The sequence below is a fragment of the Alexandromys fortis genome, unplaced genomic scaffold (genome assembly GCF_014885135.2).
Source record: "Alexandromys fortis isolate MF-2015 unplaced genomic scaffold, M_Fortis_MF-2015_v1.1 scaffold_177, whole genome shotgun sequence".
NCBI lineage: Eukaryota > Metazoa > Chordata > Mammalia > Rodentia > Cricetidae > Alexandromys > Alexandromys fortis.
The window spans coordinates 990,200-1,004,521 of NW_026068056.1; the positions used below are offsets into that span (position 1 = coordinate 990,200).

Below are 14,322 nucleotides of genomic sequence, written 5' to 3' on the forward strand. Positions count from 1 at the left end.
CTGGTAATCCGACTTACCTTGCTCATACTTTGGCCTAATCCTATTTTCTTCTCGCACTACAACGAGTCTGCATGGCCACGGTTTTTTTTTTTTTTTTTTTTTTTTTGTTCTTCCAGAGGGTGGTTTGCCTAGGTAGTTAGGCTGAGGGGTGTTGACCCCCAAAGTGTGGAAGACGTTCGGTGGGCTGTTTTCCTGCCTGCCGGGCCTGGAGGTCCCAGTGCAGAGGCGGCTGTGCGAGACAGAAAGCAAACGAAAGCACTCAAGGGAAACTTGGCTGGAGACAAAACACATTCAATTTCCTGACGACTTCGCTTTCCCTACCGAATTATTTGCTTTTACAAAGGCACATTAAACAAATTAAACACCAAAAAAAAAAAAAAATCCCTGGCTCAGAAAATAGCTTTGCTTTAAAAAAAATAAAAGGATATGGTAATAATAAGAAGAAATGAAAGAAAACAATAACAGTCCAGGTCGTTAAAAGAAACTCTTTTTGACACCTCAAGTCCTGGCAAATTTGTAGTGTCATCTTTCGGGGGCAGCTCAGACAATGGGAGCTTGTGCTAATGTCTGCGGCAGTCCAGGAAGCTCGCACACGGCTTATGTGGGCATATTTTCACACCTTCGCCTTCCAAACCGCAGCCCCCGGGACTGATCCGGGTTTCAGGCTGGCCCCTCGTTTCCAGATAAGTCTAGAAAAGGAGATTTGTTCTGAGCTGGGTGGGGTGAGGCGCATAGCGGGGAAGAAGCCAAATATTGCTACCTTTGTATTTTAGGGTTTTATTTCTTCGCTACATCCCCCCTCCCTTCCCACCTCCTCCCAGTATCGTTTCTCTTTGAAATGTCATGAACTTGGCGCTTTCAGACCAAACCTCCGGGCTCAGGCCTGAGACAATGGGATTGTCAGAGGGCCAGCGCCAGCTTTTTCTGCGTGTTCACGGAGCGTTAAGCCTTTATCCCACAAAACGGCTCCGTGTGACCTGGTCAGACAAAAGCCAACCTCTATCTTCCTCTCAGAGGGGACCTGGGCTGAGCCCCACGTACAGTGGCGCTGTGCTGGGGAGGGGTGAGAAGGCCGCAGAGCTGAAGCCATGGCGCAGGGATGTGGGCAGGGCAAGGCTGCCGGGCCCGCTTTCAGTCACCCAGTCTTGGTAAGCACCTGTTTCGGAGCAGGCCCGTACCCTCCGTCCCTTCAAAATGGGCAATGTGTGCCTTTGCGGCGACTTTGCTCTGCAGCCCCAGCCTTCGGCCACAGAACTCTCCTCCAGTTTCTGACCCCTCCCCCACCTCCCGACTCCCTAGGCGGCAGGTCCTGGGTGTACTGGGCACCTGGGGTGGGTGAGCCCTGGGGCCTGTGAGGACCACACACAGGAGCCATTAGCGTATCTGTGTGTGCACGGGTGGGTGTCAGAGCGCCTGTGTAAAAGGGGTAGCGACAAGTTGGTTGAAGGACGACTTCCTACACAGGTTCTCAAGGGAACCTGTTTTGGGTTTCCACGGACCTTATTGGAACCCCGGAGTGTGGGTCCCGTGTGGTGAGTATGGGGGAGGGGGGCTGGGTCTGTCAATAAACTCTGCCCTGTACAGGTAGGCCCCCTCTTCCACAAGGCATCGGTCCTGTACATCCCTTGTAGAGGGACATGAACTCTCAGCTGAGTGGTAAGGGCAGAGTCTGGACAGTGTGCAAAGTGTGGGCCGTGCATATGTAAGGTGCTGGGGTCCCACTGCAGGCATCAGAGGCCTCTCTGCCTAGGCCTTGGGCACCGCACCTTGTAAGGAGGCAGCAAGGCAAGGAGGAACAAGATGGAGGCCTCCCGAAAGCTCTAGAGGACCCTAGCAATGGGGAAGTAGGAATTGGCTATTTCTCCCCTCCCACTCCAAAGTCAAGTCTCAAGTCTGGCGGGGGAGGTAAGGAGAAACTTTCCCCTCTCATTCACCTCAGAGCCTTGGTAGTTTGTGGTTCCCTAGAAGGAGGCCGAGGTTTCCCTGGGAGCTGACCACGATTTTGAGTGTCTGTTAGGGTATGTGTGGGAGGGAGCTGGGGGGGGGAAGAGTGGGGGTTGGAATCAGAGCTCAAAATTAGGTATCTTCTTCTATTATTTATTTAGAGACAGGGCTACTCACTGAACCTGGAGCTCACTGACTTGGCAAGACCAGCTAGCTGGCTAAATCTTGTGGGGGGGGAGGCTGGGCGGGGGAGGCTATTCCATCTCAGGGATTCTCACCGTGCTGAGGTTGGCTGCGAGGATAGGCCTCTTCATTTGCTTTCTTTTGGACAGGTTTAGAGCTAGAAGCAGGAAGGAAAGGCAGCTTCCCTGACTTTGCTTACTTCTTCACACCTTTGGAAAGAGGTTGGTAGGAGAGCAGGGCTTGGACAGATAGGACCTGGAGCTGCTTTCTCTGATTTTCAGCCCTCAACTAATTCATCCTGAAGGGAGCTGGTTGAGTTAGTCTGCATTGCGAATTTCTTCAGCCTGGGCAATTTTTTTCCTTTGTTCATACTTCTATGATATAAATTTGTATCGACTCTGCCAGAAGGGCATGGGGTCCCTGTATGCAGGCATCTCACTTCATTCAGTACCACCTCGCAGGAAATATAAAAGATGACCTCATTTGGGAAGGTAAGAACTTAAGTTCTTAAATGACTAAAGGAAGCTGAAATATAACAAAACATTTCTACAGGTGAAACAGGACCAGTCTCCCCGCTTTCAAGCTGGTTGGGGATGGATGGGAGGCAGGAGTAGACACTGCGAGAGGCCCCCAAGCCCTAGCCTGGCCCACTCCACCTCACCTTTAAAGCCTGATGAAGACATAAAGATTCAAGACCAAGGACATAGCTCACTGACCTCGCATGCACGAAGACCTGGGTTCAGCTTGCATGAACTAGGTGTGGTGATACAGACCTGTACTCCCAGAGTTTAGGAGTTGGAAGCAGGAGGATCAGAAGTTCAAAGTCATCCTCAGCTACACAGCAAGTTCAAAGCCAGCCTAAGATGGTTAAGGTCCTGTTTCAAAAAAAGAAAGAAAAAAATGTAAATGCATTTGTCTCATGTCCCTCTCCTTGAGACGGGGTCAAGGCCTTCCATCTAAGACTGGGGAGTTGGTTAAACTCTGACAGGGGCTGCTCCAGCTGACTGCCGTCAATCCAGGATACCACCCACACTGGAGACTCACCCACTCCTGGCCGAGGCTGGGGCACAGTAAGGATGGGAGTCCAAGATGAAGTGAGCCCAGGAAGGACATCAGATATGTCTTCCCCTGCTCCTTCCTGCTTTCCTCTCTCAGACAAAGTTTGTTATAGGAGGGACACCGTTACCCTCCCAGGACTCCCCCTGCCCAGCCCTGCCTGCCCAGAAAAGTGAAATCTCACTTCTAGGGTTGCTGGGACAAAGCACCACAGACTGGGTGAAAAAAGATGCCTTCTCTTGTGGCTCTGGGAACTCACAGACCCCAATCCCATAGGGTCTCCCACAGATTTCCCTCACAGGTGTCTATTTGCAGCCAGGGTACAAAATTGAACACTTGCTGGATGCTTCCTTTCCCTCCTGCTCCTGAGGAATGTGTGCTCTGAAAAGCAGCTCAGGGCCCCAGTTGTCCTTAGCAGGTCACATGGCTTGTTAAGTCAGTTGACTTCCTTCCTCTGCAGCAAAACTGTTTTCTGTCCTACACGATCCCTAGCTCCAGGCTGCCTAGTGGCTTCGACCACATAGGAGGTCAACTAACTGGTGGCCTTCATGACTCTTTGGTTGAGACTTGATGACCCAGCTGAGGAGCTACCACCACCTGTAGTCTCCCCCAACAAGCTAGTCCATCACTGCCAGGAAGACCTGGGGACCAGCTTCCCTCAAATCTCTAAGGTGGAAGCATCTGGTGAGCCTCGGGTTTCCCTGGTGACACCTGAGGACAGGTGGAAGAGAACCTTTATAGGTCCCTTCTCCTCCTCTAGGGTCTCTGTTGTCTTTAAGTGTTCAAAAGCCATGGACACAGAGCTTCCTCCTGTCTTGAGCCTGCTCACCTTACTGGGAGGCCCAGGAGGCTGTTCCCCCCTGCTGCTCCTCCCTCTTTCTAGGTCCAGGATTGGAGCTCAAACACCTCTGGCTTCCTTACAGCCAGTCTGCAGGCACCACAAATCAACCTCATCTTCCAGAAGGCTCCATGTCCATCCTGCTAATGTGAAGACCTGGAGGCATGTCTCTTGTTTATGCTTTTCTAGCAGACAGTCACCTGGTAGACAGTAAGGTATCCCTGGCCATGTCTCCTCCCAATCATGCAGGATTCCCCAGTGAATTAAGCCTTTTGCCTGGGAGTTGCGCTTCATAGAGATTTGACATAGGGAAATATGGATTCAGAAACCCTTTTCTACCCTCTAGAGGTAAGAAGTCTGGCTGTAATATATAAGGAAAAGATGAAGGTAAAGTCCCAGACAGACGAACGCCAGTCCAGAGCACTCAATGTTCCATCGGGTGTGTGCTAGGGTCCAGATGCTGCCTCGGTGCCCCAAGTCACAAAGAGGGATCTCAGTCTGTGGGCAGTGTGCTGATGCACAGATCTCAGGGCAGGGTGACTTTGCTTCCCAAAGACTTGACTGAACTTTCATGGCCTCTGTGGACATGGTTGCTACTTATTCTCCTTCCAGAATCTTCATGGTCAGGACTCACCCAAACAGATAATGATGGAACTGTAGAAAAAAATGAGCCTGATTTTGCCTTATCACTGGAGGGCCCACGGAAGCACGGTGACTCAAGGAAGCTTTATCCTTGGACTCCTTTGAAGACTTGCAGGCAGCTCCACAAGCTCGAGAAGACACTCGTCTCCTGGTGATTGTTACAAGGCTTTTCAGTGAAAGGGCCTTGTTTATTCTGTAAGTTCCAAAAACTTCCTGAAACTTTTGAGTTGTGCTCATTTTCTGAGCCTGGTAAGATTCCTTTCCTTCTTGAGTCTGATGTGGTCCTTCTTCCTTGTAGGAGGGAATAGTTCTCTTCTGAGAAATAGCAACACAAGAGGTTTACTGTGTTTCCAAAAGTGAAGAGCCCTATGGAGGCCACATACAGCCTTCCATCCATGGAGCTGGACCAGGAGGAGGACTATGTGGGCCCTAGCCTGTCAAATAAGTTTAAACCAGCTTCTTCAAGGGCTTTTTAGCTCTAAGTATTTGATCTGAAGTACGTTATTGTCTGAAGAAGCAGCTATGCATCCAGCAGCATGGGCTTTCTGTGGGCTGCTGCTGCTGTGGCCAGAGGGTCAGTTAGATTCTGTTTAATCTGTCTGCTCGGCTTCATTCAGTCCCCTTGCGCCTGAAGAATACATCCTCACCACAGCTTCAGCTCAGAGGAGGCAAAGTCTTTTAGTCTGAGGCTCCTCAGGCTGAGAGGCCACTAGGTGAGAGCATGTGAGGTGGAGTTTATTTGAACTATAACTGGGTAAGAGCATGTGAGGTGGAGTTTATTTGAACTATAACGTAGATTAAGATAGAAGTAAAAAGTATGGGCCAGTTCTCCACAGTAAAGGGAGAACTGGGGGTCCAGTGAAGCATTGCATCATGGGGCAGGAAGTGTGGAGGTGCAGAGGGAGGGGCACTGTGCAGTTCTGTGATGGAATGAGACTCAACTTTACACTTCACACCCCCTCATACAGAAGAAGGAATTGGGGTGCAATGATTTGTCCACTATCTGCTCTTTGCACCCCAACTTACTGATTCTACTGATCCACACTTGTGTTAATGAGGCCTGCCTGAAGTTTTTTTTTCTGGTTTGGAAGGCAAAACCAAGCTCAGGAAGGTAGGAGAGAGGAGGGAAAAGGGGGTAAAGATGTCATGATGTAATGAGGTTTGCTAGCCCCGTGGGAGTTCCAGGAAGGGAGGAGGGCATAGCCTTTCTCAGGGCAGGAGATGGGCAGGACTGCCCTCTGTAGAAGGGGCCTTTCTGCCCATCTGTTCCAATTCTTGCTGTGCCCGTGTCACTCACTAAGGGCAGTAGAAGTCCTGCTCCTCCTCCTGCCCTTACCAGCTGCACACTTGTGACCCCAGCAGTAGCCATTTCAGGGTCTGCCAACAGTAGAACTGGCTGCCACTTTCCTCTATCAATATGGAGGGGCCAAACATGGTCATCAGTGGACTCAAGGACAGGGATCATCCCATCATCCCTTAACCAGATCCTCAGCCTTTCCTGCTCTGTATTGTTGCTGTTGTTCTCATTACCTGGAGAAGACTTCATTAGTTTCTTAGAGAAATCCATGTAATTAAAAAAAACCTTACATATTTAACTGGGCAGTGGTGGTACAACATCTTTAATCCCAAGACTTAGGAAGCAGAGACAGGGGAATCTCTGTGAATTCAAGGCCAGCCTGGTCTACAGAGTGAGTTCCAGGACAGACTCCAAAGCTACAGAGAAACTCTATCTCGAAAAACCACCAAAAAAGAACCCCAAACAACAGCAAAAACAAAAACAAAACACCCTTACATATTTAATACAGTGCATGGCCTTGTGCAAATGTGGAAATGAAGTTTAACATTTCTAGACCAATATACATATATATCGAATTATATATAGATATAAATTATATAGATACATGTGCATTATATGTACATAAACAGATTACATATGGCTCTCTATATAAATATGTGTGGGTTATATTTGCATATGTAACTATGTGATTATATATAATTTGTAAATATATTCACATTAAAAGACCAATAATAGCAGTGCATTCTCTACAATAGCAGCACCAGCTATTCCAGGTTCACAGCCATCTAAACGAAACCATAGAAACATCTATTTTAAAGCTCTTTTTTAAAAGCCCAGAAAACGACAAACTAGAAAACAGCAAAAATTCTGCTACTGCTGTAATCCCTTTCCATTTATCCTGTTCTCACAGCAAAAAGGTCTCTGAGGAGCAAACTCAACAGGAAACTCGTGCCCCCGGGAGAGCTTGCTTTCCAGGAGCACAAAGATGGCAGTTCAAGCCTGGTGGCACCTCAGAGCAGGGCCTGGCTGGCTACCAGGCCAAGATCCCCAGAGGGAACAGCTGAAGAACACCCAAACCGAGCTCAAAAATCTCCAGGGACCAGTTGAGAGTTGGGTAGGGCACCCTAGGGAGAGGCTGAGGATCCTGGGCTCAACCTGAGAACCCAAGGGAATTCCATCCACCTTTTAGAGACCAGGGTGGCAGGCAGGGCTGCCACCAATGAGACTTGGGAAAGCAAAGAGAGGACAAATTAAAGCCACAGCAGAGATCAGGCTTCATCCTCGAGGCGGTGAATTGCCTAAGGTCGGAAGTCAATGATCCGACTGTGAGCAGAATGGAGAGCTGGAGCCCAGGGAACAGCAGCTAAGCTGTGCCTGGGAGAACAGCTCCTCTAGCACACAGATAGCTGGCTTCTACCTGGGACTGAGAGCCAGAGATGGGGTAGCCCGAGGGTAGCCTGAAAGGGGCAAGAGAACCACCTTCACCCACATACACTATCTTTCCTGTCTGCTGTGGGTCCTTCCCATTGGCCAAACCCAGCAGGAAGCCACAGATCTGGGGAGTTTGTTGGTTGCATGCAAATAGTTTAGCTTCCTTGGAGTTCAGGGCAGATAGAGAAAGGTGGGGAGACTGTCTGAGTTGGAGGATGGGTGAGGGGAACCATTTAGATGTGGGGAGCCCCTTTTCCTTACCAAGCTGTGATTTTTTTTTTTTTTTTTTACATAGCTGGAAGTTAGACCTGGAATGCACCTGCTTGTGGTGAGAGTTGTGAAACAGGCCAACGACTCGTTCAAAGGGAGAGTAATCCAGAAGCACAGCAGGAGGGGCCTCTGTCTACACACAACCCTTTCTGCTCCTGTGCACTGGTCAACTTGATTAGACTTTGAAATCCCCTAGGAGACACACTTCCGGACATCACTTTGAGGTCATGTCCAGGGAAGTTTTGAGTCAGGAAAACTCAACTTGGACGTAGGTGTCAGCATCCCATGAGATGAGACCCAAGGCTGAACAATGAAGGAAAGTCAACTGTGCACCACCGTCCATCCATCTCCGCTTCCTGATTTGGGGCTCAATTTGAACACCTGTCTCACGCTGCCACAAGGTCCAGACACTTGTCTTTGCCCCGGACTCTCTCCGTGTGTCCTCCTGTATCTGAACCTGCAGAGATCCCAGCACTCACTGGCTCACCGGCCACTGTCTTCACCCACATCCATCAGGAAGGACCTCGTGGAAAAGAGGTTCTGTCCTGAGTGGTTGGAATCCCAGTAGGGGCCTTTCAGGTCACATTGGCTCATTGGGGTGGGGTCCCTTAGTCTCAACACCTTAAAAAGAAAAGAGAAAAAAAAAAGAAAAGAATCAGGCTCCTTAACTCCATCAATTCACTACCACTAAAAAGAAGAAGAACTCATGTGGTCTTAGAATGACCTGCAAATTTCTTGCACCTCCACCCTTTGGAGCTGGGGCTGATAAATGTTTGACTCCAGGCTGCTTGGACTGCAGTGCCTAGTGCTCTCTGCAATCTCCCTGGCAGCCGAGGAACCTGTGGCTGCGAAGAGGATGCATTATTAATCCTCCTCCCGGGCTGCGCTGTTCACTGTGCAGATTGAAAGGAGCTCCCCAACATTTTAAAGACTCTGGCAGGCAGGCAGGAGCCCTTCAGAGCGGGCAGGATTTGGGGCTTGGCGGTGGACTGTGAACTCTGAGCCCGCTGGGCAGGTCAGCGCAGCAGCCTCTTTCTGGGCGTGTCACACTCACGGTTCCACGCACTGGGAAGATATATGTTCTATGCTTTTCATTGTGTGATATTTCCCAGGAGAGATCAGGCTGTGGGTTTTTCTGGTTAATGATTTTTCCACTCAAACATACACAATTTATGAAGACACACTTTCCCTAAGACATAATGTAGAACCTGTTTGAATTTGGATGTTGATATGCGGAGAGTCACTTCTCTTTGCTGAGAACTGCATGGATCTGTCGGCCCATCTCCTTGTCTCTTCTATATGTCAAAGCTGATTTGTTACTGAGGATCACATGTGAGCCACAGATGTTCGTATACAAGCGCCAAGCTAGGCTGCTTTGGCTGAGGGCATGCTCTCACCAATACAATAAAAACTGAAGCAAGCAAGCAAACAAACAAACAAACAAAAAAAAAAAACAGAATCTAAGGCTTGAAGATGAATGAGGAACTTTGGCTCTTTGTTGCTTAGTTCAGATTTGAAAGCAGGTTGGGGTCAGCTTCTAGCATAGTTTGGGGTGACAGCCTCAGCCCTGCCAATCCTGTGACATCCCCACTCGTCACTGATACCTTCTGGCCTCTCTGGGTACCAGGCATTCATATTATGCACAGATGTACATATAGGCAAACACTTATATACATATAATATTAAAGGGCTTGGGAGACCGCTCACAGGTTAAGAGCATTGGCGGCTCCTGCAGAAGACTCGGGTTGGAATGCTAGCACCCACACAATAGCTCACAACCACTTGTATTTCTGGTTCCATAGGATCTAAAGCCCTCTTCTGGTCTCTGTGGGAAGTGCATGTATGTGGTATACAGATAAATATGCCTGCAGGCAGAACATAAGCTAAAAACACACATAAGCTAAAACTCTTTCCTAAAATAAAAATAAAGGAACCATACACACTAAGTGCATACTTATATTTCCCATGGAAGGTAAGCAGTTTTGGGGGAGCTGATAAAAAGTTATGTTGCTTCAGGAATTGTGCTGGATTCAAGTCTGGAAAAAACAATTTGAAATTTAATTTTAAATCCATGATGTTTCTTGAGATGCTCTATTTTATTTTGTCACCCCCAAGTATGAACTCAAATTTCCCCATCAACTCTAATCTTCTTCCCTCAGCTCCCAAGGGTTGTATTAGGGGAAGGAGGCCTTTACAACACACACCTGGTGGGTGGTCTCCTCTGGAGACATCCTCTGGGAGGCCTTGACGGACAGGGGCAGCGCACCTGTACTGGCTTTATCACGAGTTTCCTGACTTGCTTTGGGAAAGCTGCAGTCTCATGCTCGGATCTTCTCCAGGCAACATGTAGATTATTCTGGAATGAGTCCCCAAGGACTTCCTTTCCTGTGCAGACAGAAGTCCTGGGGCCTCAGGCAGGAGCCTAACAATTCCCCATTTCCCTCCAAATGTGCGTGAATGTGCCTGGCACATCTCTGAGCCCAGCTAACGTGAACTATCAGGCCAAACACACTGAGACAGAGAGTGCATCTGGTCTTGCCGTCTTATTAATAATCTCACCCCCTGACTTGCCAACTGTTATGGGCGTGGATCTGAGGCCAGAGGTTACCTACTGAGATTTCCAGGTTCATATGTCCTGGAACAAAGAATTGGACCAAGACCACATGGATAGTGATAAAAATAGAGACAGTTTGTTAGGAGAGAAACAGGCACTCTCAGGGGTGGGAATGAGCCAGAAAGCTGGGGCAGGTTGGAGGCTCTCAAGCCCTGGGCACTAAGTTACTTACATAGATCATCTTCTCTGGCACTGGGAGATCCCATCATCGAGGGGTTTTTACGTCTGCTGCCTTTACATGAAGCTTGCTACATGGAGTGGATTCCTTTGCCATTAGTTTCTTCTGTGTCTTGTTAATCTTAAGCATGCTTACTGAGTACTTACTATGTGTGTGCTGCAGGGAGACACAGATGCAGAAAGGGAGGGTCCAGAGGCTTTAAGATGGTTGCATATGATTCTCTGGGTCTGTAAGCATATTTTACAGATAAAGAAATGGAAACCTAAAGAAAGGAAGGATGTGCTTCAGCGCCTCACAGCTGGGGAACGACAGGCTGCTCTGGAACCAGATGACGGGAACCAGATGACGGGAACCAGATGATGGGCCTTACCCCATGAAGGGATCCTCAGAGATGTCTCAGGCTTGGACTTTGGACTCCTACTCACAGGAGCATGCTGCAGGAAAATACAAATGTGGAGGTAAAGCGCACAAAGCTTCATCCCGGAAAAACCCACAGGTCATGCAGACCACGTGACAAGTATGTACACAGGGCTGTGACCTGTGTAAGATACCTGGGGTGCAAGGAGTTTGTCAACAAGAAACAGATATAGTGAGAAGACATCAATATGATTGGAAGGAACAGTGTGGGCCAAGGGACACCTGGCAGGTACTCAGAGCTGAAGGTCAGGGATGATGTTTGGTAAGTGTGCTCCAGCTAGCTTGTGCACAGATAGCCAGGATTCTATTCTGTGAAGGAGGCGGGGCCAGGTTTTTGATCAGGAAAAGGACTGGCAGCATTTTGATCTAAGAGGATACCCTACCAAGAATATGAAGAGTAAGAGCAGCTGGGTCTCGGGACACACTTGTCCGCTCTGAGCCAGCTGCCACCTGACCCTTGATGTTCCTTCTCCAGAACCCTAATGATGTCCAGACAGCTGGTACAGGGACGTGTGTCCCTGATCCTTAGACCCACCTCCAAAGCCCGCCTCCATGGTACTTGCAGTCAGGACCCATTTTATGCATTCCTGGCTCCCATTCTGGTGCCTGAGCTACAGCGGTTCCAGCACGCCCGTTCCTGGCCTACAGTCAGGAGTTGTTTTTCCCTAAACCCACATGGTCTCTGTGTGGAGTCACAGGTGTCCTGGCTTCTGGGACATCTGCTGCTGGTGGCTGACACCGGAGAGCTCATTTCCTCCTAACTCACGCCGGTCTTGTCAGATGAGCTGTTTCAAAGGTGAACCCCTTCCAGAAGACACAGGGCTTTCTCCTACCCACGCAGCCCACTTCCCCTACCCAGACAGCACTGAGCCCTACCTGTGCTGTTTCGTCCCTAAACTTACCCGCCTATGATACAGTCTAGCACAGTTTTTATGTGAGCACACGCGTGATGACACCACAAAGATCCTGTGTGGTCAGGAAGCTCCAAGAGGGCCTAACAGGCGGGCAGTGTATACAGCAAGGACACACTGCACGGTGAGCATTATGTCCAGAGCTCGGCAGTGGAATAGCCTGACGTTTCCTTACTCTGGTTTGGATGGCACACAAGTTTTATAAATCTGATTGCCTATTTTGGAATCCTCTATGAAATAATTTCAGGCCATGGTTGATCAAGGGAAAGAAAACCGTGGATCAAGGAGACTCCTACGTGTTCAAAGAAAGGCTAGTGGAGTGGGAAGACAGACCCTGCCTGAGTCTTCACTTGCTTCTGCCCTGCCTGACTGCTGGGCTCTCTCCATCCTTGGCCCCCCGTTCCTTCTGCATTCTTCCTTGCTTCCCTACTGTTACTGCACCTCCATACCCATGCTAGCTGATCAGACATGAGCTGGGCTGGAATGAGGAGACAGCCGGAGGTGGGGGAACCAACGCACCCAAACAGCCTTCAAACCTAAGTCCTACGTCTGCAGTTATTCATCTCCAAGACTAAGGGGTCTTGACTGTAGGTAGCAGAGTATACAAACACCAGTAACTGTCACTAATCCTAGGACTGGGACCTAAAAGGCACAGGTGGAAATCCTCCATGGACGCTGTGGCATCCTTTGGTCATAGATAAGGAAACTGAGGCCCAGCAAATATCAGGTAACTGGTGAACTAGATGCAGGATGGAACTCAGGCCTCCTGTGTGCTATCCAGGACTCAGCCTGTTGCCCCCATCCCCAACTGCTCACCTCCAACTTCTGCACCCTTACCCACTGCGTCGGAGGGGACTCTAGTAAGCTGCCAGAGCCTGCAGCCTCTCTGCTGTGGACTCCGCCCCTGCTCCTTATCAGCTGCCTACAGAAAACCCCAGCACCCCTCTTTAGCTGCCTGCTTGCTTCTTTAAGGCATGTCAGAAGGTTCTAGAATTTTCTGAGATACGCATGCAGCAGGTATCTGCATAATCATAAAGTTTACACTTTTGCCCGGTAGTGAATTTTTCCTGAAGGAGTGATGAGTGTGGCTATGTTTGACGAGGCTGAGAGATGCTAGCGGCACAGAGACGTCCGGTCTCAGACAGCTCTGGAGGAAGGGTCCCTCATGGCACCCTCTCTCAGGCAGACTGCTTCCTTCTGCCTGGCAGTGAGGAAGTGCTGGGACCTTAGCATAAAATCCCAGAGCCTTGCCCAATGACTGGCTTGTGCTGTCCAGAGATGTTGTGCCCTTGGCAGAGATCACAGCCTGGAGCTGGTCTTTGGGCTCCAATCTTCTGCTAGTCACTGATTCTGGGCACCTTGGTTTCCTTGTGTGCAGGAGCTAAGAAGAGCGCCTACCTCAGATGGACTGTAGGAGGGAAGAAGTGGTATAAAACCCACCTTGGGGACAACCCCCTCCCTCAGCTCAGAGTAGCAAATGGGTGGAAGGCAGCTCCTGAGGCTGCCAGGTGCCAGTCCTGCTGCCCCAGGGCACTGTTTCCTCTGGGTGTGGTATTCCCTGCATGGTTGGAGGGGCTAAGTCCATGATCTAAGTGAAGAAAGGGGTTCCATGTAGTGACATTTTATTTGTATTTTAATAAATAAAGCTTGCCTAAAGATCAGAGAGTAAAACAGCCACACTGATCAGCCTTACTGACCAGGCAGTGGTGACACACGCCTTTAATCCCAGTAGCCACACTAATTTGCTATAGAAACTAGGCAATAGTGGTGCACACCTTTAATCCAAGCCCTAGAGATGAATATAAGACGGGAGGAGACAGCTCTCAGACACAGTCTCATTCTGAGATTCCTGGAGGCAGGATTGCCATCTCAGACTGAGGTGGAGGTAAGAGCCAGTGACTGGCTGTTTTGCTTTTCTGACCTTCTGGTTGAACCCCACATTCTGTCTCTGGGTTTTTATTAATCGTGCTACAGTGCCAGGGAAGCAAGGTACGTGATCCCCTCGAGACCTGCAGGCACCATTGCTCACCCCTCTTACCATCCCAACTTATAGTCCAGTGTGCCTTGTGGGCAAAGTTCCAGGAAGGGGGGGGGGACTGGACCCTGGGAACAGGGAGCAGATTTACTGCGGTCTTCAAAATGGGCTCCCCAACTGAAGCAGAGACAGAGTCATGCCAGTGAGAGGCTGCTCACACGTGCACACAACCTCACTCTTCCCCCCACACTCAGACACACACTCATGAGACACAGACTAAGGCAGCACTCTTCCGGTTCAAAGTTCACCTTGGCTGTAGAGTCCACTCCTAGCTCCTCCACCTGCTGATTCACTCAGTTCTCTGGTCCATCCCCTCACAGGCTTCTCAAGGAGAATGAGTCACAGCAGGGTGACAGGAAGTAGGGGTAGAGGGTGGCCTTGCTCTTGTTCTGCCACCACCTGCCCACCAATTCCTATCACGGCCTTCCTCCAGTCTAGCCAGCGTTCTGGACTTTTCTCTTACCCCCGCTTCTCCAGCCCTGGCTTCAGAGGTGGCAGATGCAGAG

General features: G+C 49.6%; 1 long non-coding RNA gene across 1 annotated transcript; it reads left to right on the forward strand.

Moving 5' to 3' along the window:
* The first annotated feature begins 1,049 nt into the window (after positions 1-1,049).
* LOC126487229 (uncharacterized) lies at positions 1,050-9,638 on the forward strand. The gene is made up of 3 exons (XR_007588315.1): positions 1,050-1,148; positions 4,634-4,858; positions 7,687-9,638. It is a non-coding gene; the product is annotated as an uncharacterized lncRNA (long non-coding RNA).
* Positions 9,639-14,322: the final 4,684 nt, after the last annotated feature.